The sequence below is a fragment of the Equus asinus genome, chromosome 5, assembly GCF_041296235.1.
Source record: "Equus asinus isolate D_3611 breed Donkey chromosome 5, EquAss-T2T_v2, whole genome shotgun sequence".
Lineage (NCBI taxonomy): Eukaryota > Metazoa > Chordata > Mammalia > Perissodactyla > Equidae > Equus > Equus asinus.
In genome coordinates this window covers 42,661,511-42,683,758 of record NC_091794.1, presented here as the reverse complement: position 1 = coordinate 42,683,758, position 22,248 = coordinate 42,661,511, and the positions used below count along the sequence as shown (strand labels likewise).

At 37.3% G+C, this 22,248-nt stretch overlaps 1 long non-coding RNA gene across 1 annotated transcript; it reads right to left on the bottom strand.

Annotated features, from left to right (window-relative positions):
* Positions 1-3,463: 3,463 nt before the first annotated feature.
* Positions 3,464-10,726, bottom strand: LOC139045408 (uncharacterized). The gene is made up of 3 exons (XR_011503741.1): positions 10,516-10,726; positions 4,815-4,903; positions 3,464-3,570 (listed from the first exon to the last, which is right to left on the bottom strand). It is a non-coding gene; the product is annotated as an uncharacterized lncRNA (long non-coding RNA).
* Positions 10,727-22,248: the final 11,522 nt, after the last annotated feature.

Below are 22,248 nucleotides of genomic sequence, written 5' to 3'. Positions count from 1 at the left end.
AGGCGGTGCTGGGTTCCCAAAGACCACAGCTCAGTCATGTGAGATATCTCTCAACCATGAGGAGGCCCTGGGGATGTGTAGATTGAAAGTAAAGACTTCTTGATATTCTATTGCAAGACCAAGTGTGCAGCATAGACAAGGAAGTGGAGACGTTGCCAGATAAGCCAGAAGACCAGGAAGACAATAAAAGGAGGACAAGAGAAGCTTAAAATGGGAGCACAGATTTTCCTAAATGGAGCTGGAGTTTTTCAGAAACTGCCTGAGTCAGCCTTATTTAAAAGGATGGGGGCAGGTTCCCCTTGCCAAGGTGGTAACAATAGGAACATACAGAGTGTTGCATCTCCCAGAGACTGCATGAGAAATACACTGCAACAGTATGTAGCACAGACCTCTGGTATGCTCAGCAAGCCCTTCTCCCCAACCCCTTCAATTCCCAAGTCTCACAGAGTGAGAACTGGGCTAAGAATTTTAGCCAATAAGACAAGGTCATGGATATTTGCAGCATGCACACATACTGTGATGTAGCTGGCAAACTGGGAGTAAGGCCCCCACCTTACTCTTTAGAGGAAGGAAATTTTTTTGTGTTTGACATATATCCAGTTTCTTGAAAGTATGCCATCTTAATGTTATTAACAGTGTTTATCATCATTTTCAAATTCCATAAATTTAGATGAAATAATTTAATTGCTTCTCATTTTTGTTTTCATATTATGGCTAAAGATTTCCTGAGTACCTGTTTGGTCATTTGGAGTGTAATAGTAATTGTAATCAAACAGTTATTACAGACACTCATTGAAAACTTACAGATGAGGAAACTTAGGCTCAGGGAACTTGAGCAATTTTCCCAAGTTCATCTAACCATTAAATACCAGAACTGGGATTCAAAGCTAGGTCTTTGGATGGGCTGCCTGGACTCAGGGCTGGCTGTTCAGCTTTGCTTCCTTGCCTTGCTATCTACCCAGTGTGCCTTATACCTACACCACGAGCTGGGGATATCAGAAGCCCCCCCCCTCCAGAAGTCCCATCTAGTTTCCAAATTTGAATTGTAGGAGTGAGAAGGGGCTATCCATAGTCGCAGGTGCTAAGACTGTACCCCTCAGCCCAGGAGGTGAATGTTCTGGTCTGATTGGTGATATGGGCATCAGGCTGAGGGCTCCCATCTGCCCCATCAGTGTTTGACCGGTCTACCTGCCTGCACATCTGACTGCTTCTTCCTTTTCTATCCCGTTCCCACACTTTGAAAATTGAGACACTTTTGTCTGGTTCTTGATAGTAATTTTCCTTGGTGTTTGTCAATGGTTCCAATATCATCCCAATGATTCTGTACTGACTTTTCTTACCTATATCTTGGACACCTACTGGTTGCCAACAATTAGCCCTTCTAGAAACCTTGACACTATTCCAGTCCCACTCTATCAGGGTATAACACCAAACCACTATTCCTAGGGTTCTCTACACTGTCTTGAATACTGTGATTTGCACTGGAGAAACCCATGCCTTTAAGACTAATTTCTGGGCAAGAAGAGCTAGAGAAGGATGAGGTCTTAGTTATGATTCACAGTTAACTTACCCTAGCAAGTAGGGTAACTCCTTTTGATGACTCAGGCCAACAAGGAAAGGAACCTGGAACATGAAAGGATTTAACACTCAAGTGAAAGGTGAGTTCAGATTTCTGGATAAGACACACTTCAAATAGTGTTTATGCTTTCCGGATATCATGCTCAGGAAACTGAGTTAGGAAATCTGTTTCCTTCCATTGCCTGGCTAAATAGATAGGACACAGAAGGAAATCCTGATATAGAACTATTCCTGTGGCAGAAAGGCATAGAATCTTGAATGGAAAAAGGAACAAGACTTTTCCATTTTCCATCCACTTCCCCCCTTTATCCTTTAGCAGCGTTTATTGTAGTAGTTAATTGTCAGTCTTCCGTGTGACAATGTGATCCCTGGGAGGGCCACCGGGCCACTTCTCCCCACCATTGTACCCAGCACTGGATACACAGTAATGTGCTCAGTCATTGTCAGTTACTAAAAGTAACAAATAAGTGAACGTTTAAAAGAACAAAAGAACAGAACTATATTGAAGAAAAGATAGATCCTGACTTGCTTCCCTAATACTAGATGAGATATCCTTAAGTCTTGCTAAAATCTACACAATCATTAGAAGACTCAAGATTGTAAGGATAAGCAATAGAACTGTGCTCTTCCCATGCACATTGCGCTTTTCAAATGACAAGTGTAAAATTTCTTGCTGAAGTCCTTAAAGCCCAGAAACAGTTATATTTGAGATCTATGCCAACAGAACAGATATATTTAATACTTTGCTGGCTGAAAGCCATCTAAAAGCTCCTTTTTCATTTTCCCCTCAACCTTCTCTCCACCCATGTAAGGGAAGACCTAGGCACCATGATGCAAACTTCTCCTATAATATCACTCCTGGAAGTACCTGGCTTTGGTACATTTGTACATAACAATTCTAATGTAACAGAAAGAATTCTTCCCCTCCTGTTTATTTCACTGAAGCTGTAATAAGCAGTCCTGTGTGACATTGCCTGTGGAGCGGTTGCCAGGCAGCAGAAAGAGATCTGCAGCAGGAGGCGGGAGAGCTGGGGGGAAGGAGAGAGAAAAGCAAGAGAGCAGGAATGGGGAGGGCTGAGCAAGTGGGGGGCTGGGCTCTGAAACTGCTGAGCTAGAATTCCTTCTCCTTGTCATCCTTCATGTTCCAGGCACATAATGAGCCAATAAGCTGAACCTTAGAGGGGAAATAAAGATGGAAAAGAAACAGTTGAATGTTGTCATTAAATAGGGTGTCACAAATGTCTCTTACTTGTGAAGAAAGGGTTTCAGATCATTTTTTTCTATTGAACTTTGCTTCTTGGTAAATTCAGCTTTACAAATATCATAAAAGGGCTGACTTCTAAGTGGGCCTGCTTTGCTCTAAAGCTACTAACAGTTAGCACATAATATCTTCCAGTATTGTGCACAGGGAACATACACATTATAACCTGAAAGGTCTCAACTTCTCTCGTGGTGTGGAAAAGTAAAATGCAGAGACAGCGTACCCAGTCCTTTAGGGAACGTGCAGTATTGGGAGGCATCTATGTGCCTGAGAGCCAGGAGGTCATTCAAGGTGCTCCAAGAAGCTGGCCTTCTCATTGTGAGGCTTTCTGTAGTTTGCAAAATTGAGGGCTGCAGCTAAGTCCCATCTCTTGGCTTTATTAGAATCTTGCTCTAAGGAGATTAAAATGATTGGACTGGCATCCGAGCAGAAGGGGTGGGGGCAGATGGCATACAGGTCCCTCCATGCTGGCCTGTATGTCCCCCAGCACAATGCTTCTTGCCTTTTGCCAGCCTTACAAGCTGTCTATGAGTAGTTGGACACTCTCCAGTGGTAACAGACAATGATTTTTATTTAGATGTTTGAATATTCTTGTTAATCAAATAGAACCAGAACAGAAGGTTTGTTCAAAATAAACAATGTATTTACAGATAGCTTTGTTTGGTGGATGCACATTTTAAGGCTCTGAAGTTGCTAGTCGTTCTTCTCAGAAGACATAAACCCGCCACCATCTGGGAGAGAAAAATGGGACAAAACATGTTAAAATGGCAAGATGGTCGGAATGAACTTGGAATTAATGTAATGATGACCAAGACTCTTTTTTACTTTAGCAATGCAAGCTTGGGTTGGCAGGGGGAATGTAAAATGAGGGTGTTGAACTCTGAATGTGAAGAACAACAGATGGAATCAGGCCCCCACTCCCCGCCACATATTCAGGCTTATTTCTCTCGATCAGTGGCCTGGCTTTTTAGTCCCAACTAAGGTCGTGAATAAATCAATCAAGGATAATCAGTGGTTTTCTGCACATTCTAGGAGGAAAATAATGTGCCAGAAGAAAAATACTCTGTAGTATAAACGACACAAAGAGATAAGAAGGAGATACAGATGTGAGACAAATCAGAGAGAGAAAATGACTGAAAACAAGCAAACAAACCACATCCATCAGGAACCAGGGCTAGAGGTAGGGACAACCCCATTCTGCTGTTTTTCAGCAGGCTAACACTTTTTCTTAAGGAGCTGCAAAATATTTACAGACACTTGACAGTTCTCTAGGTAGCACAGTTGGAATATGGACACTCCAGCTCTCCAGAATGTCCTGTGATTGAGGTTTTGTCTATACTGCACAGCAGGAGAAGCTAATCAGGGAATCTGCCTAAGGTTAGCCTGGCCACACTGGTTAACGACAGTCTCCTCAGAGCCTCCCTAGGAACTGGAGATGAAATATCACACTACTTCATGTGCAATTGCACTTCTAATCAAAGCAAGGGAAAAATGCTCTAGAGTCAGGCTCATAGTCATGCCACAATGGAAATTTCTATCAAAGTCTATAATCCTTCTTTGTTTTTTACTCTTTACAAATTTTATCTCTTAAAATTTAGTTTTCGTTTTATCAAAGTTAAACATGAGTTATAAAATGTTAATGAGACTTTTCCTAGTCTCATTTGAGATCCCAAAGTTGATAAAAATGGATGACAAAACCCCCATGTTCTAATGAGAGAAGATAGATCATCTATGTAGGACTTGATAAGAAGTCATCAAGACCTAAATTGCGTCATCTGCCTCCAGCCTAGATACAAGAGATTGCTCAGGTGATAAAACGCTATTTTTGTAATAGAGCTGACTGTCTGAAGTGAATGCTCTGGCATTGCTCCTTCGTGTCCTCATTCTTCCCCATCAATCCCTGTAGGAGGGTTCCACAAGACTTGAGTCACTATGAGAATGGAGCATGATGAAAGAATTCTGGGGGGAAACTGACCTGCATCTCCTGGCGTTTAGGAAGCTGTGGGTTTGAAGAGCAGCAGCATTTGGCATCGTGTTTGTCCAAAGTGAAACAAAGGCATCATCCTGGACCATGAAGGAGGTAACACAAGAGGATGGAAAAGATAAATCACTAACTTTGCATTAGTAAGACAAATGTTCTGGTCCAATTGAAATTCAAAGTAAAACATATTTGTTGGATTTAACTCAGTTGGAACAGATTAGACATATTCCATTTTCTACATGCCGATAATGCTCAGGGAGGGCCTAAGGAACGGAGAGGAGATCAAACATACAGCCTCCTTATAAACACACCTGTGAACAGCGCTTATAATGTACACATAACAGTCAGCATATCTTTTCTTATGAGCTTTAGATTGCCGAACAGGTGTTAACACAATTCACAATGGGGTTGTATTTTTTATTTGCAGTGCAAATAGGAAAGGACTTTTGATCCAAAACCTTTCCAATGCAGAAGCAAGACATAATTTTCGGGTAGGAAAGATAAAGCAAAATAGAATCTGCATTTCCTTTTGAAGAATTCAGCCCTAGCTGCCAAGAATAACATAACAAATAGATTCCTGTGAGAGGATAAGCGCCTTTTCCATCCTGGGAGCTTTGTCATGTTTCAAAACTAGCACATTTTTCATAGCTTGCCACAGTGATCTTCAAGTGGATAAATGGATATGGTCAGAAGCAAGTTAATTCCCATCTAGTCCCTTTTTTAAGGATAACAGATATCCTCAAAAAGAAGTGGCAAAAGGCAATGGTAGCTGAAGAAAACAAAAGCTCAGTCTGAAAATGAATGGATTCAGAAACCAATTAAAATAAAGCATGGCTTTAAAAGATGCTTTAAATTATTCACACGTCATACTACAGGAAAAACAATGGTTTCTCTCAGCCATTCCTTCTTAGATGTTTTGTTTTTGTTTCCAGAAATAACAGGTTTAATTAAGTGTGCAAGATACAGTCAAATGATCCAAACTAATGCACACAGGGATTTCGAAGTCACTTAGAAGGTTCTAGAGAGGATTTTGATTTGCCAGGCTCAGATACTAATGGAGAAAGCTGGTCTTCAGGGAAAGAGTGTGAGTGCTGTGTATGGCTCTGTTACTGCTGTCAAAGCCAGTTATTACATTATTGGGAAAGAATGGTTTGGAAAGTAGCAAACATTAAGTAAACTGGAAAGGAAATTAGCTTTATTAAACTCCTTATATGTGCCAGGGTACTTTCACAAGCATTATTTCAATTAAATCTTAAAACAACCCAGAAGAAATGGATATTATTGCCCATTTTTAAGGTACGGAAGCCAAGACTCTGAGAAAGCCAAGAATAGTAGGGTGTCCAAACCCAGGGCATCTGATGGCAAATCCAGTGCCCTTTCCATTACACAGGCTTATCCTCTGTACTAATGAAGATGCATGATCAGTACATGCTGCCCCTAATCAGGGGATCAAGGTGTCTGGTAATGTACTAAAAATATTCTACCCTTTTAATCCAGCACAATAATATCCTTGAACAGCCCAGTTAGGACACGTTTGTATATGAAAGATTAGAAGGCCACATCAAGCATTCAACAGGATCCAACAGGAACAGTCATAAAATGTTGACAGTATGATTTACTGAACTTGAATACAAATGCTAGTTTCAGGAACACATTAAAGTGACCTTAAGAATTATTTTTGTATGAGACGGAAAAAAAGAGAGAGCGAGGTGCAAATCAATCAAGGCCACTAGAGCGATCTCAAAATGTGGCTATTTACCTGTGATTAGAAACTTGAAAGCAAACAGAATAAAAAATCTTAGGCTTTAAAAGGTGTAAATTCACTATACATTTCACTACTAGGACTGTCTTTGTCTATAAGCCACAGAGGTAGTGAATACAGCTTAGCACATCCTGTACGCAGGTTGGGGCAGCCTATATTTTATTGGCTGTACCGAGTAGCACCTTGGCAAGTCACGTGGGTGTTTAGCACTGGAGGTTGAGTCAGGACACTTGGGCTCCAGTCCTGACGTTACTATTAACGTGAGATTTTTCGGGTGAATTAGCCTTTGTTGACTTTAGTTTCCCATATGTTATATGCAAATGTGCTCTAACATATATCAGCATTGATGCGGCATTAGTAAGTATATTCACAATACACGTTGTTAAATGAATTTATAAAATAAGGATTTGGGTTAGGTTTTTTCTTAAGGTCTCATAATATTCTAACTTTTTATTAATTGAGATTTTTTTAAACATATCCAAGTACCAGATTCTTCCAGAGGAAGCTATTCCAAATAAAATACAAGGATAAATGAGCTTTTCTCAGCGTTCTCTGCCAAGGACACATAGCATGTCAAATTTTTGCAGCTAAACAAATGTGACTAGAAACAGGATATAAAATGTGAAAAGAAAGGAGGAGAGATTTACAAATAAGTTAAAGCGGCTACATAAGACTTGCCATTAATAATGTGTTATACTGTAGAAACGGGAGTGGGCCAGGTGTCAGCAGATAGATGGGATTTATTACCAGTTCTAGCACTAAATAGCCCCGTGCCCTTGGCTGTCATTCATTCTCTCTGGTTCTTGGTTTCCTCAGCTGTAAAATGAACAGCAGCATCGCGCCGGAGAGGTAACACGAGGGATGGGCCAAAATGTCAAATAGGCAGCCAAGAAAAAACAGACGTTTGAGTAAAATCCACATTGTGTAAAAAAAGCACCATGTTCAACCAAACAGAAAAATTGACACCCACGTAATCACATTAATGTAGCAAATAGAAGGAAATTGTCCAATAATTTTGTGTTTATCCATAAAACTAGGATAAACTAATGTGAAAAAAATCAGAGATCTTTGAAATTAAAAATATCATCCTCCAAATACTCTTCTTAGTCTAAGTTTACTTACACAAAAAAATAGGGATCAAGAATAACGACACAGCAGGAAGCTGGGTAGAAACAAAAAAGAATGAGATGGCAGATATAAATTTAAATATTATTCAACTACTATAAAAAGAAGTAGGTCTGAATGTACTGGTATTAAAAGATGATTTTGGGGCCGGCCCAGTGGCACAGCAGTTAAGTGGGCACGTTCTGCTTTGGCGGCCTGGGGTTCGCTGGTTCATATCCTGGGTGTGGACCTACACACCACTTGTCAAGCCATGCTGTGGCAGGTGTTCCACATATAAAGTGGAGGAGGATGGGCATGGATGTTAGCTCAGGGCCAGTCTTCCTCAGCAAAAAGAAGAAGATTGGCAACAGATGTTAGCTCAGGGCTAATCTTCCTCCAAAAAAAAAAAAAGATGATTTTTAAAATACATTATTACATTAAAAAACAACTTATAGAACAAGCCATAGTCAGATCTTTTAAAATATATATGAAATATATATAGGTGTATGTGTATGTATATATTTTATATACATTTGAAAATGTATTAAAAAATTCTGAAAACTGGTCCCCACTGGGAAAGCTAGTAAGATTGGGTATTTGGGTGAAAGAAGTGATGCAAAAGGGATTTCCACATTTACTATAATACACTGTATTGTATGACTTGTACCCAATGAGAATATATGCATGTATTACATTGTCATGTAAAAAATAATTGTAGAGACACCAATAAAAAAAGAAAGAAAAAGAACACGAGCTACAGAGTCAGCTAGCACTGGGATTTATGCTACCTCCACTCCTTATGAGCTCTGTATGTTTGAGTAAGTTAATTAACTTTTCTCACTAGAGTTTTCTTTTTTTTTTTTAAAGATTTTATTTTTTTCCTTTTTCTCCCCAAAGCCCCCTGGTACATAGTTGTATATTCTTCGTTGTGGGTCCTTCTAGTTGTGGCATGTGGGACGCTGCCTCAGCGTGGTTTGATGAGCAGTGCCGTGTCCGCGCCCAGGATTCGAACCAACGAAACACTGGGCCGCCTGCAGCGGAGCGCGCGAACTTAACCACTCGGCCACGGGGCCAGCCCCCACTAGAGTTTTCTTATCTATGGAACAGAGATTTTAAAAAGCTACCTTATGGTGTTGTTATAAGGATTAAAGATAATGTATGTAAAGCACGTGGAACATATTCAAAATTTAATAAATTGTAATTATTATATGAAGAAGATAGATGAGATCATTGGTTTTATTTTATGAATCAATGAAATAGAGTCTTGTTAGAATCCTTTATTGCCTGATACAACTCTTTTCAGTTCCCCAGTTAAAAAAGAAATTAGAGAACTAGAAAGAAGAGGACTAGAAGGGGCAGGGGCAGAATTGGTGTTCCATTCTTCCTGGAGCTACAAAGCGTTCTCTGGCAGCTCTCTGTATGTACTGCATATTATAGAGGATGCGCAAAAGTGTTAAGGGGCTTTGCCCTTGAGAAACCTGCCTCCTAGTAGGGCAGCAGATGGAAGAATTAATGAAAGGATGTGGATGGACTTTAAATAGTTTAGGACGCTTCCTAGAGACAGATTTCAACATCTTGTGCAATTCTCTCTCTCCTCATGGCTTTCTTCCTCCTTTCCTCACTCCCCCTTGGAGATGAGACAGGAAAGGAGAAAGGCTGTGGTTTGAGGCATCTGATGATCCAACCAATGAGTCTCAGCTAGACCATAAGATCAAAGCATAGTAAAAGCCCTTTCAATCTTTGAGGCAGGCCTGGCAGGAAAAGGAATGCAGCACACTGACAGTCGAAGTGAAGTCAGGTACCCTACCTCCTGCAAACTGCTGTGATGATGGCTCAGAAGAAAGATGGCAACATCAGTGGAAGGAAGGAAAAATGGTTGAAATGTCAAGGCCTGTTTAATACTCCAGGGACAAATAGTACCTTTGCTTTGAGTTTCTAAAAACCAACAAATAAAAATGGCTCCAAGACCCTTTAATTAAGGAAAGGAGATGATCCAGGTATATGGAACGGTGAGTACCTTTTGGAACTCTACACCTCTCTGTTAATGATTAGGGTCACAGGCACACTTTTTAGTCAAATTTCTTATGATTCCTACTTACTCAAGGTCACTTCCAGCTCATATGGTATGCAAATAAAAATGCACTTCTTCCTCTGGGCAAGGAGATAGCTATGCAAGCAGAATATGGGCTGGCTTTCAGCCCTGCCTGCACCTTTGGTCTGGCATCCTTGTGCAGTGAACTCCTGCAAAATTGTGCAGCAGCCCTGCTGTCGTATATCCAAAGTGCCAATCAACCTAGAACACATGCTATGTGTTCTCATCTTCTTATCTTTGTTCATGTATTTCCTTCTTCTGTGCTCAAAACTGCCCATTTTCTCAAGGCCCATTAATGACTAGAATTATGGCAAATGTTTTAAAATTAATCCTCCAAACAATCCTTTGAGTATTATCCACTTTTCCAGATGAAACAAAACCAAGGTTTAGGAATTACTTACGTTGCTTATCCAAGGTTACACAGCTAGTTAGTAACAGAGCCAAGATTTGAAACCAGGATCATATGACTCAGAAGCCCAATTTTTAACGCTACACCTTAGTCCCTTTCCAATGACAAGGCATGATTAACATTCAAGCTATTTAAAGTAAAATAATTAAAATTTCAGCTATATATTTAATTTGAGTAAGAGGAAAATTTTCTTTAAATATTAGAAATCCTTTGAATTGCCCAAATGAAAGTTGTTATTGGAAGTAATCATAACACATAGACATTTTATAGATATTAAAAGGGATTCCTACAGCCTACCTCCGTGATAGAAAGTGATTGCAATTTGTACCTGTCTCCAACTCAGAATTCAAGTAATTATTTCTGCCACCATCTGAGCTGAATCGAGTCCAGTGGCCGAGTTAACTACTTCTGTATGTCAGCATCTCAGTCCCCACGTTGGTTAAGATAGAAACGACCCTTTGTGTGAGCTGCTTCTTCCTTCTAGGTCCAGGAAGGACTGTACAATGAGCTGCTGGAGTTGGAGAAAAATCTCTCCTCCACCTTAATTCTTCATCAAACTTACTCTGACTTTGAATTATTTAATAAACTATGGGGATAAGAAGAGCCTCTGAAAAAAAAAACAGAGCCTAATTTCCAACTCAAGATCAAAGCAGCTCACTCAGCCAGAAAACAGTCAGATTGCTAGGACGATGCTTTAAAGCAATTCTCCATCTGGTCTGCTTTTGAAAGATTAGCAAATTAATCACATGGAAGTATGAACAAACAGAAAGTATAAAGCTATCCACAATAAAAACAAACATACAAAAGACATTTTCAACACAAAATATAAAGCCAAAAGAATGAAGGTTAACTGTAGGCAAAACACCATGACCTAAAATATCTTTTTTACATGAAATGGAAAATTTTAGAAAATAGAAGTGATTTTATCTTATGGCAATAAAGAAAGTGTGATGAGAGATGTGCTAGTCGCAGCGCTATTTACCAAGTATTTTCAGTTCTCTTTGCTGCACATGTGGTAGGACCACGTTCCCACTCCTTTGTAGTTGGGTGGAGCCTTGTAACTAGTTTGGGCAACAACTAGGAATTCTGCTCAGAAGTCTTATGCATTATTTTGGGGCTACAGCACTTAACTGACAAGGATAGAACTTGCAAAGCTCACGTTTTCTTTTAGCACAGAACTGGCAATGTTAGGTGATTCATCACTCTGAGTCCTTGTGTGGCTACAATGAGCAGGACCCCACTATCAACCCAAGATGGTCATGTGCAGTGGCAAAAAATAAATTTCACTGGGGCCAGCCCACTGGTGTAGCAGCTAAGTTTGCACGTTCCGCTTTGGCAGCCCAGGGTTCACCGGCCTAGATCCTGGGTGCAGACCCATTCACCGCTTTTTCAAGCCACACTGTGGCAGGCATCCCACATGTAAAACAGAGGAAGATAGGCACAGATATTAGCTCAGAGCCAGTCTTCCTCAGCAAAAAATAGGAAGATTGGCAGCAGATCTTAGCTCAAGGCTAATCTCCCTCAAAAAACATAAATAAATAAAAGTAAAATAAAATAAAAAATTTCATTATTTTAAGCAACTGGGATTTTGGTATTTGTTACTGCAGCATAAACTAATCTATCCTAACTAATAAAACAAACATTAAACAAGATCAAACAACAACGAAAACAGCATCTGAACAACTGAGTTCATTGTTCAACTTAGTAGTTGTTAGAAATATGACATAAAAAACTTGACAAACACAACAGAGCACAGTAAAGTGTAAGACAAAAGGACAAATATAAGAGGACAGACCTGGAAATAATTTGTAAAGAATAGGAATTATTGGTAAAGATGAAAATGTGGAAAAATAATAGAAGAGTTAACTAAAGTAACATTTTCAGATATAAAAGATGAAGACTTTGGAAAGAAAAAAGCCTCTTCATATATCAAGAGAAATTGTTGAACATGAAAAGCCACAATATAGCTTACTAGAGTCACACATTCACAAATGAAAAAGAATGGAAAGTTAAAAATCTGAGATTGGGCAAAAGTTTATCAATAAAGTATGTACAGACAAATTAAAACATTTTAAACAATCTAAGTGTTTCAAAGCAGGGGACAAAATTTTATAAGAAATTATTTATAACTTTTCTCCCTGTTAAGAGACAGATTCTATGACTATCATTTATTCTGAATTAGAGAAATATGAATGTATAAGAATTTATTATAATAGAACTAATTACTTTTAAAGAAAAACACTTAATTCAGACGGAAACTATTGTAATCGTTTTTTTAGTATTTCTGCTATCATTATAATTAGTGTAATACATTATATTTTTATGTTACAGTGTGGCTTAATTCCTTTGTAGCAAGATAATTAGTTTGCATTGGTGGTGGTGGTACCATGTTCTGCCACTGTGTTTGACCTATGTCAAAATTCTTTCTCATTGAAGAGTGAAGCTTATTGTTGATGCAAGCTGAAACCCAGAAGGCGTTGGAAGTTAGCTGAAGATAGTAGCTGTTGGATCTTTGCGTACCGAGATCATATACAATTTCTATATTTGCTTTAGGCTTTTAGGTAGAGTCATATGCTTAAGCACTTAAAATACATGTTACTATCACTATTACTGATAGTATCTTTAGTGAGTACTGAGAACACAAATCCAGTGCTGGTCAGATACAGAGATAAATATGCCTTGGTCTAGTAGCATATTTATGTGATATATTGCAAAGGCTGCTGGATATACCTCGAAATAGATTACTGGCCTCAAAATCAAGGCTAAACGGCTCCTACGTTCATGACACAATGTGATGTACACTCAACATCATTTCAATTTTATTGGAAAAATTATGTTACGAATAAATACATTACATGATGAAAGGAAATGCATTAAAATTTAAATATGAATATTACTGGAAAGTGACTTTTACTTTCTTCTTCATCTGCTTTACTGGTTTTCTGTAATATCTATAAAAGCATGAATTACTTTTGTGATAATAATTTAGATTTAGGGTACACAAAACGTCAGCTTAGAAAAGAAAAGAAAGTTATCAGTCTTAATTTTTAGAATTTACTTTATATAATTTTACTGAAGTATATATGTATGGTATAATACTCACTCCAGATTATGGGGCTAGTCTTCCTAAATAAATCATTTTTAGACATAAAGTACTTTTTTAGTACCAACACTCCCGCCACACCCCCACTCCGCTCCCCATCTTGTCCTGGTTGCATAGATCATTTGGTCGTTTCATTGGTGATTTCATTATATCAAAAGAATTTTGGTGAACAAAATCATGTAGTTCACCAAGTTCTGTCTTAGTAAGCCTTATTTCTTTAAGGGATGCTGCACAAATATACTCTCATTCCTCTATCTCCTGCAGTCATGGACTTAGTATTAACTGTGACCTCCTCTCCTCGTGAATATGGAAAATTCATTTCAGATCGCACTGTCATTTTCTGTGATTTTCATGAATTATGAAGGTCTGATCTTATAAGACTTCTCCACTCACATCTTCTCCCTGCTCCCCCCACTTTGCATTTCCCATTGCCTCTGGGCTTGAAGTTTCATTCATTTGAGAACTATTCTTGGAAAGACCTCCCCTCCTCCTGCTGTTAATCTGTCATTAATGGACCATAAGTCATTCAGATATACTGCACTATTATGCAACCTCAACAGAGTGGAAAAAATCATTTGCTTTACTGTCAATGTAAAAACTTTTATCTTCTTTGACAGTTTTATTCAGAAAACCTCAGCTTTATTTTAATTTGATTCTAATGATGGTTTTCAGAAAATGATTTGAGTAAGTAAAAGTTTAGTGCAATGACAGCTGTCATGATTTCTGTGGTGGTTTCTTTCAAGGAGTATTTATTGAAAAGATGCATTTCAAATACAGTGCATCATTTTTGGCACAGGAGATGGAAGTTAATTATTCAGTCATATTTACTCAGTGGGGAATTTAAATGAGGAAGACCCATTTGTTTTATCTCCCTTCTCTTTCTTAGTCAGAACTTCCTTGAGCAAAACTTAGATTCACAATATCCCTATAGACAATCACAACAATCTCAATATTGTTGATTGTCTTTACAAGCTAAAATGACCTTCATATTTTCTATTCATAAAAATAATGACCTGAAATACATTCACGATACAACTGACTTTTTCAAGATAGAACTGGCTTTTTGCTCTTTTTTGGCTGTGAGCTGCTGTGTTGAAATTAAGGGTGGAGGTATATATACACCTATAGGTTGCTTTATTTTGGATGTACGTTAACCAAATTAAGCATAATTATGGCTCTACCTAAATTTTCAAACTCATTTTCATTTAGTGGGAAAACATTAACCGCATCTGACTTTACAAATCTGCAATGAATTTATGCTTGGTTGGTAGCGGTTAAAATACAGAGACTAAAACCTATATTGTGAAAAGAATTTTATTTGGAAATATTTACATCAGCTTTTCTTTCGCAAAGCAATCTGACCCGCTGAAGTCTACATTAGCCCAAATAATGGCAGTTTGATAGGTTATCAATAATTTTGCTGTAGAGCATCATGCTTCATGGAAATAAGAGCCCTGATAGGTGAAGTAGGAAGGCTGCGACATTTTGCACATTTTCAGTCTCAAGAGATCTGTGCGTGAGCAATCTGAAAAGTCCATCACTGTACAACTGCTAAATGGATAACACTTTAAGTGATTTTAAGCCTGTACGGTGGTTTCAAAGGAATAGCTGGCCAAGGTTAGCTCAGGAATGAACATTTCATATAAAATCTGAGGTGGACTTTTTCTCTCAAAGCATATTTTATTTCACAATTGCAATAATATAAACAGATAACAAGTATAGTACGAGTCAAAGAGGAATAGGTCTTTTGTTTGTTTTATTTGTTTGTTTACTTTGATGAAGGCAGGGATGGGTGACAGCTGCCTGGAACTGCTAAGAGAAAGCCTGACAGACAAGTGTCTTCAAATATTATAGAGAAGATTTGTTTCAAATAGTTACTTACAGTGATGCATTGTCTCTGGGGAAGGTGACATATTCCAATAAAAGATGACACTAAACATTATGTTCTATATTTTGCAATTTTGTTCATAGAAATGAAGTGAAAAGGGAGAAAGTTCTTTTTTCTTTTTTCCCGATTGCATCTTTATGCTAAATTCCTCAGCCTTCAGTAAGGAAAAAACGGGTTAGTGAGAAGATTATGTTCCCATTCCACCCTAATTATTTTAAACTGAAAAGTTCAAATCAAACAATGAAGCTTTTCTACATCTGAAAATGTTTCCAATCTAAAGATCTGAAGGCCCTAATAGTTTATAAGCTCTGCCTGCATAATTCAGGCAGGATGGTAAACACAGCTTCGAGAAATTTTAAGCCGTACTTTCTAGATAGCATTAGCTTTTATCCTCACTAGATGAAATCTTATAATACCTTGCTGAATTGCTCCATTGTATCTAAACAAAAGACATACAGATTTAGCAAATTTTAAAAAAAACATTAATTTCACCATAGTTGAAAAAAAGACAATTCACTACTTAATAGGAAGTTATACATAGGACCACTGTCTAATTCTTGTAGATGTATATTTTGTTAATTAACACAAGTAGAAGTTTGTTTAATAAACATCTAATGGGTGGAGTGATAGTCGGTCAGGGTCATCCTGGAAAGGAAGTACTCTGATGTCTGCTGTAATTGTAGACTTTTTTGTTCAACTGCTTACATGTAATCTCTTTTTGTCTAGTTAGCTTGAGTGTGGGCAATTTCTTGTTGCACCAAATGTCCCTCCTCTACAGGAGGGATGAGCTTTGCAGAGTCAATCCTCTGGACCTCATTAGCAGACGTCAGATGGATTGAGAGGGAGGAGGAAGAATCATTCCTTCTCATGAACATGCACAGGCATGATGATGTTCCCCGTTGTAGTCCACCCAGACATCACAGCAGACACACCAGTTCCCAGCGGAGTATTTCCAGGGTCAGAGCCAGCAGATATATACAAGAGAAATACTTGTTACCCACCCAGTCCTTCAGGACTGATTCCGTATTTACATAAATTGCCATCTCAAGCAATCATATTGTTTTAGGGGTACTTTTTAATGTTACTTAGAGTCCTGAGAGCCTGTTTAAATACTTACAGATTTTTCAGTCCCATTTGCCTTCGCGATTTTTCAGAATTTGTTTTCAATTAGTTTGGAGAGTGAAAATCTGGTTTGGAATTTATGCAAGCTTAAAGAGACTACTCAGCTGTTCAGTGCCAATGCATATATTGTTTAAAAACCACAAAATAAAAGTGCTTGCTGGAAGAAGCACCTTTAAATAAACAGATTATTTTCAGTGTATAAATAGAGCTGCCTGGAATAATCTTTTTAAGGTAATGCAGTGTTTATTTTAGTCTTGATAATTCCTTGCTCTACCCTGAAGGATATTATCTTCTTTTTCTCAGTTGGACTGAATGAAGACATATAATATAATAAAAGACATATAATAAAAATGGTTACAATTTATTTAACAAGCACTGTGGTTATCTGAATACAAACAATTCATGGATGTTTCTGCATTTGCTGTAGTTTCACTCTGCCCATAATTCTACTCTCACACTTCTGCCACTGCATTTGTCTGGAGAACTCTTCAGCTTTTTTTGGACTCAGTTTATGTGTCTCCTCTTCTGAGAAACCATTTAGGCCCCCCAGACAGATTTCGGTTCTCCCTTCTTTCTGTTTTCATAGTGCCCAGTATAGAACTCATTTCTTTCCATTATCCTACTATTTTATAACTGGTTATTGGAATGTCTTCTTCGTTAGGCTGTGAAGTTTTTAAGAAGAGATTGTTTCATTGTTTGTTTTTATATCTCTAGTGCCTTAACATAGTAGATAACAAATATGTGATGACTTGAATCAGATGGGTGCATTACTGTATAAAATACACTCAGATACTCCATTTTGCATGGAAGAGAGACTTACAGGGTTAAGCTGAAAGAGAACTACATGTTCTGCAAATCCAAACCCCTCAGTTTACATATGGGGATAACTAAGACCCAGAGGGGTAACTTTCCCCCAAAACAGGAAGGGACAGAGCCAGAAAGAGAATATAGTTTGTCTTTCATGTTGTCCTGAGCTCTTTCCACTACTCCACAAGGTTGAGTGGATGTATTTCCAGATGTGCATACATTTGGAAAGCCTTGGTCTCTGAGAATCTGCATGTTCTGAAAATATATACACAGGGGTATGGAATGTGTAATCACACACCAGTTAATACCCGTGAGAAAATAGTAAAAACCTGAGTGCAATCCTACTCATCACCAGAGCAATAGCTGTTATAAGTTTTTACCCTATTCTCCCAATGGAGACAAAGTTGTATCGACAAGCTGATCCTTTTCGGTACTAATCTTCCCTTGTAGTTATGCTATTTTCAAAGGATGGAGCCAAGAAGGAGAGGTACTTGATTATTTTTTAAAGGACAATGTCTCTTTCATCATTACAGTTTTGAGTTACAAGAAGAATCCTATGGAAACGTTTAGTGAATGTGCACAAAAACTACAATTTACCTAGCTCCATAAAAACTTAGGCCCATCACTCAAATAGTCATTCATTAGGAGTTTTATTTACTCACAGAGCTTCAACTAACACTATATCTCAAACCATTATCTCAAACCACTGCACTTAAATATCCAACAGCTTTTGGGATATTTCTACAAGGTTGCTTCATGTGGTCTTACAACAATCATGTCCAGATCTAACCTCATTTCCTTTTCTCCAATATAAATGTCTCCCCCCATGTTTGTGTGTCATTTTGAGGATCTCCTCAGCTCAGTTCAAGTCATCATCAGCTAGGTTTTTTTTGTTAGTGAATATATACCTGAACAAATGAAACCAACCCCCTTCTTTCTACCATCCTTCCAGCACAGACTTCCCTTCATAAAAATTGCCCTATTTATGCAAGTGGCACCATTACTACCTCAGATTGCCAAGGAAATTTTGGAATGAGTTTGTTTCCCCGCCAAGATTAGATCTAAACCTCAGTCCCTCCCACACTTCCATATTTATTGCCCTCAACTCTTTTTCTAATCTAATATGATATGATCCTGTGAATTCTGTTGGTGGTATTCCTTTTTTGACTAAAGCTACTGATAAAGTCCCTCTGCCTATGTTATTTGCGATATAATCTTCTGCCCTTTCTGATCAAGCATCCACTTCTCTTCCTATCTCTTCTAGATACTTTGCCCATCACTTTAGGGAGAATGTGGTCAGAGCTTAGGGTATTGTTGGAGCCCTGGCTGTTATAAGTGTGGTTAGTGTGCTCTAAGGAGTAGCATTTATGAGATGTGGTCCCTTTTGTACTTACTTCTCCCAAGTGATAAGTATACCTAAGCAGGACGTTTATTCTTGAGGTAGGCCTGGCCACATATCTCTTTTTCTGTGCTGTCTCTTCCATGCTAACAACTGAATGGTGAATTAAGCTTTGGTCTATTCTGCAGACATGGGCACCTCAGTTTGAGAGATGAAAGAATCAGTAGTCCTGCTTTAAGCTATATGTAACTACTCACTATTACGAGAACTCTGTATTTTGAATTTGAGGCACAGATTTAGCTATTGTAGATGCAATTTTCCAAATTTGATGAAAATGTTAACAAATGAATCCAAGAAGCTAAACAAAAACCAGTTTGAGATAATACAATGCAAAGCACATCAAAGCATTCATAATCAAATTTCTGAAATACTCTTATATAAAATAAAATCTTAAAAATACCCAGAGAAAAAAGACATATTACAAACAGAGGGACAATGATTCAAATGAGGGCTGAATTTTTACGTGAAATCATGGAGGGCAGGAGACAATGGAATGACATCTTAAAGTGTAGAATGAAAAGAAAAACCATCAATCCAGAATTATATACCCAATTAAAATAGTCCTCAGATCTAAGAGAAAAATAAGTCATTTTCAGACAAACAAAAGCTGAGAGAATCTTGATATCAGGTAAACATTAAAAAGAAATGTTAATGGAAGATTTTCAGGTAGAATAAAAGAACTTGGACCTACACAAAGAAATGTGAAGTTCTGGAAATGGTGAGTATGTAAATAAATATGATGTAGGTTTTAAAATTGCTTTTTCATTTAAAAAAGAGAACTTTTTAGAGAAAAGTGACAATATATTGTGGCTTTAAATACATATAGAAATAAAATATGTACAACAAGTACACAAGAAAAGGTGGGGCACAAAATGGAAATATATTATTGTATGGTTTGTATATTATATGTAAAGTAATACAGTATTATTTGAAGATAAAATGTGATGAGGATACATGTTGTAAATCCTAGAGAAAACACACATACACACCAGGGAAAGTAAAACAAAGAGGTATAACTAAATACCAACTGAGGTGTAAAATGGAATATTGAAAAATAGTCAATTAATGCAAAATAAAACTGTAAAAGAAAGAAAATAGCAAAGACGAGATGCACAAAAAGAAAAATAACAAAATAGTAGGCTTACACCAATCATAGCAACAATTAGATTAAACGTAAATAGACAAAGGGCTCTTCCGGAATGCCTGAGTAGTTCCTAAAGGATGGTACCCTGTCAAAAATAACCACTATAACCTCTAGGCAAAATATAAAACAAACAAACAAACAAACAAAAAACAGTGCTTGAAGGCAATGAAGAGCTAACAACAAAAGCAGCCAAATTCTGTAGGCAAGTAGACACTTGAAAAAGACAACAGCACAGGGTGAGTTACTGGGTTTTACGTCTTTTATCTTGAGGGCAGATGAAATTTAGCACTGCATGGAGTGACTAAATCTTTCATCAGAAAATGCGCAGACTTCCTAAACTGAAGACCAGAAGAGAGAGTTTGGGGAAATCCCAGTAGCTTAAAAGAAAGTGTGTATTCTGATAAAGAGAGACAGTGAGTGAGAGCCCTGACCTCTTTGTGTAAACTCTGCCCATGGTTCTGATTTACTTCTGAAACATGTATGTGTGGGACAGACTCCAGGTAAGGACAAAAAACTGAACTAAGATTTGAGGTACTAACAAGAAATACAGTGTACAGTTTAAGACAAATTTGGAATTTCCAGAATCCAGATTTTCTGCAATATGACAATCAAAATTCACATTCAAGACACAATCCAAATTTACTCAGTTTATGAGAATGCAGGAAAAGGTACCCATTAGTCTGATAAAATAGCAATCAAAAGAGACCAACCTTGAGACGATCCAGCTCTTGGAATTAACATACATGGATTTCAAAGCACTATTATAATTAACCTCAAGGACATAAAGAAAAACATGCTCAAGTGAATGAAAAGAGGACAACTCAGCAGAGAAAAATAATATGTAAAAGAATAACCAAATGGAAGTGAAAGAACTGAAAATATAATATGTTAAATAAAAGTTTACTGGGCGGGATGATTAGTAAAAAGGAGATGATGGAGTAAAGAGACTCTGAACTTGAAAACAGATAAATGGAAATTACATATTTTGAAGTTTAGAGAAAAAGACATGAAAAGAACAGAACTTCACAGACCTCTGGAAAAATAACAAAGGACTGACATGTAGAAGTAGAATCCTAGAAACAGGGGAAAACGAGAAGATGACAGAAAAAATATTTGATAAAATAATGGTTGAAAGCATCCTAAATTTTTTAACAGAAAATTTATAAATTCAAGAAAAAAAATATCAAATTCCACATAAGACAAATACAAAGAAAATCAGGACTTAAAGCTTCACAGTTAAACTTCTGAAAACCCAAGATAAAGAGACAATCTTGAAGCAACCAAAGAAATATGACACAATAGAGGGGGCAATAATTGGACAAACGAAGACCAGAAGGCAGTGGGGAAACATCTTTAAAATGCTACAAGAGGGAAAACGAAACAAAACAAAATGAAACAAAATAAAATAAAACAAAACCCGTCCACCCAAAATTCTACACCCAACAAAATACCTACCAAAAAAGAACAGGAAAAAAGACATTTTCATAAGAAAAAAAACTAAAAGAATATATCCTCAGTAGACCTGCACTACAAAAGCTGGTAATAAAAAGTTCTTTATTATGAGATAAAATAGTACCAAATGAAAACTCAGATCTTCAGGAAAGAACTGAGATTGTCAAAAATGATAAATATCTGGGGAAACTAAAAAGCCTATTTCTTGTTATCTTAATTTTGAACATACTTAAGACTGATTAAATAAAAAATTATAGCATTGTGGGGTATATAATGGATTTAGATGTAATGCATATGGCAACTGTGCTATAAGGGAATAGGGAGAGGAGAATGGATCTGCAACCTTGCAAAGTTTATATATTTTTCAAGAACTATCAGAATATTTACTCTAAGTAGACTGTGAAAATTCAAGGATATATATTGTAATTTCTAGAACACCCACTAAAATTAATGCAAAGAGATACAACTAAAAGTCAGATAAATTAGAATCACTTTACAAAAATGTGAGTGGGCTAAATTCTCCAAGTATAAGACAGAGATTATCAGATAGAATAAAAAAGCTAAACTCAAAATTTATTTGCTAAGAGTCACACACTACATATAAAGACAGATATAATTTTTTAAAAGTGCCATGCAAATGCTAATTATAAGAAAGATAAGTAGCTATAAAAATATATCAGAGAAAATAGATTTCAGAAAAGGGTGTGACTAGAGATAGAGAGGCACATTTCATAATGATAAAATGGACAATTCATCAAGAAGTCCTCAATAATAAATGTGTATATACCTGACAACAGAGTTTCAAAATAATTGAAGCAAATACTCACAGAAAGTAAAGGAAAAACAGAAGAACCCGCAGTTATAGTGGAGGATTTCAAAATTCCTCTCAGTAAACGACAGAACTGATTGACAGAAAATCAGAAAGAACATAAACAACTTGAAAAACTTCATCAACCAACTTGATAGAATTGTCATTTATGAGTGCTGCATCCAACAACCTGCAGGACAGCAGTGCCCTACAAATGCACACAGAGCATTCACCAAGATTGGGCAGAGCCTGGGCCATTTAAAAAGTCTTAATTCCAAAGATTGTGATTATACCAAGTGTGTTTTCTTACCGTTGTGGAATTAAAGTAGAAATCAATT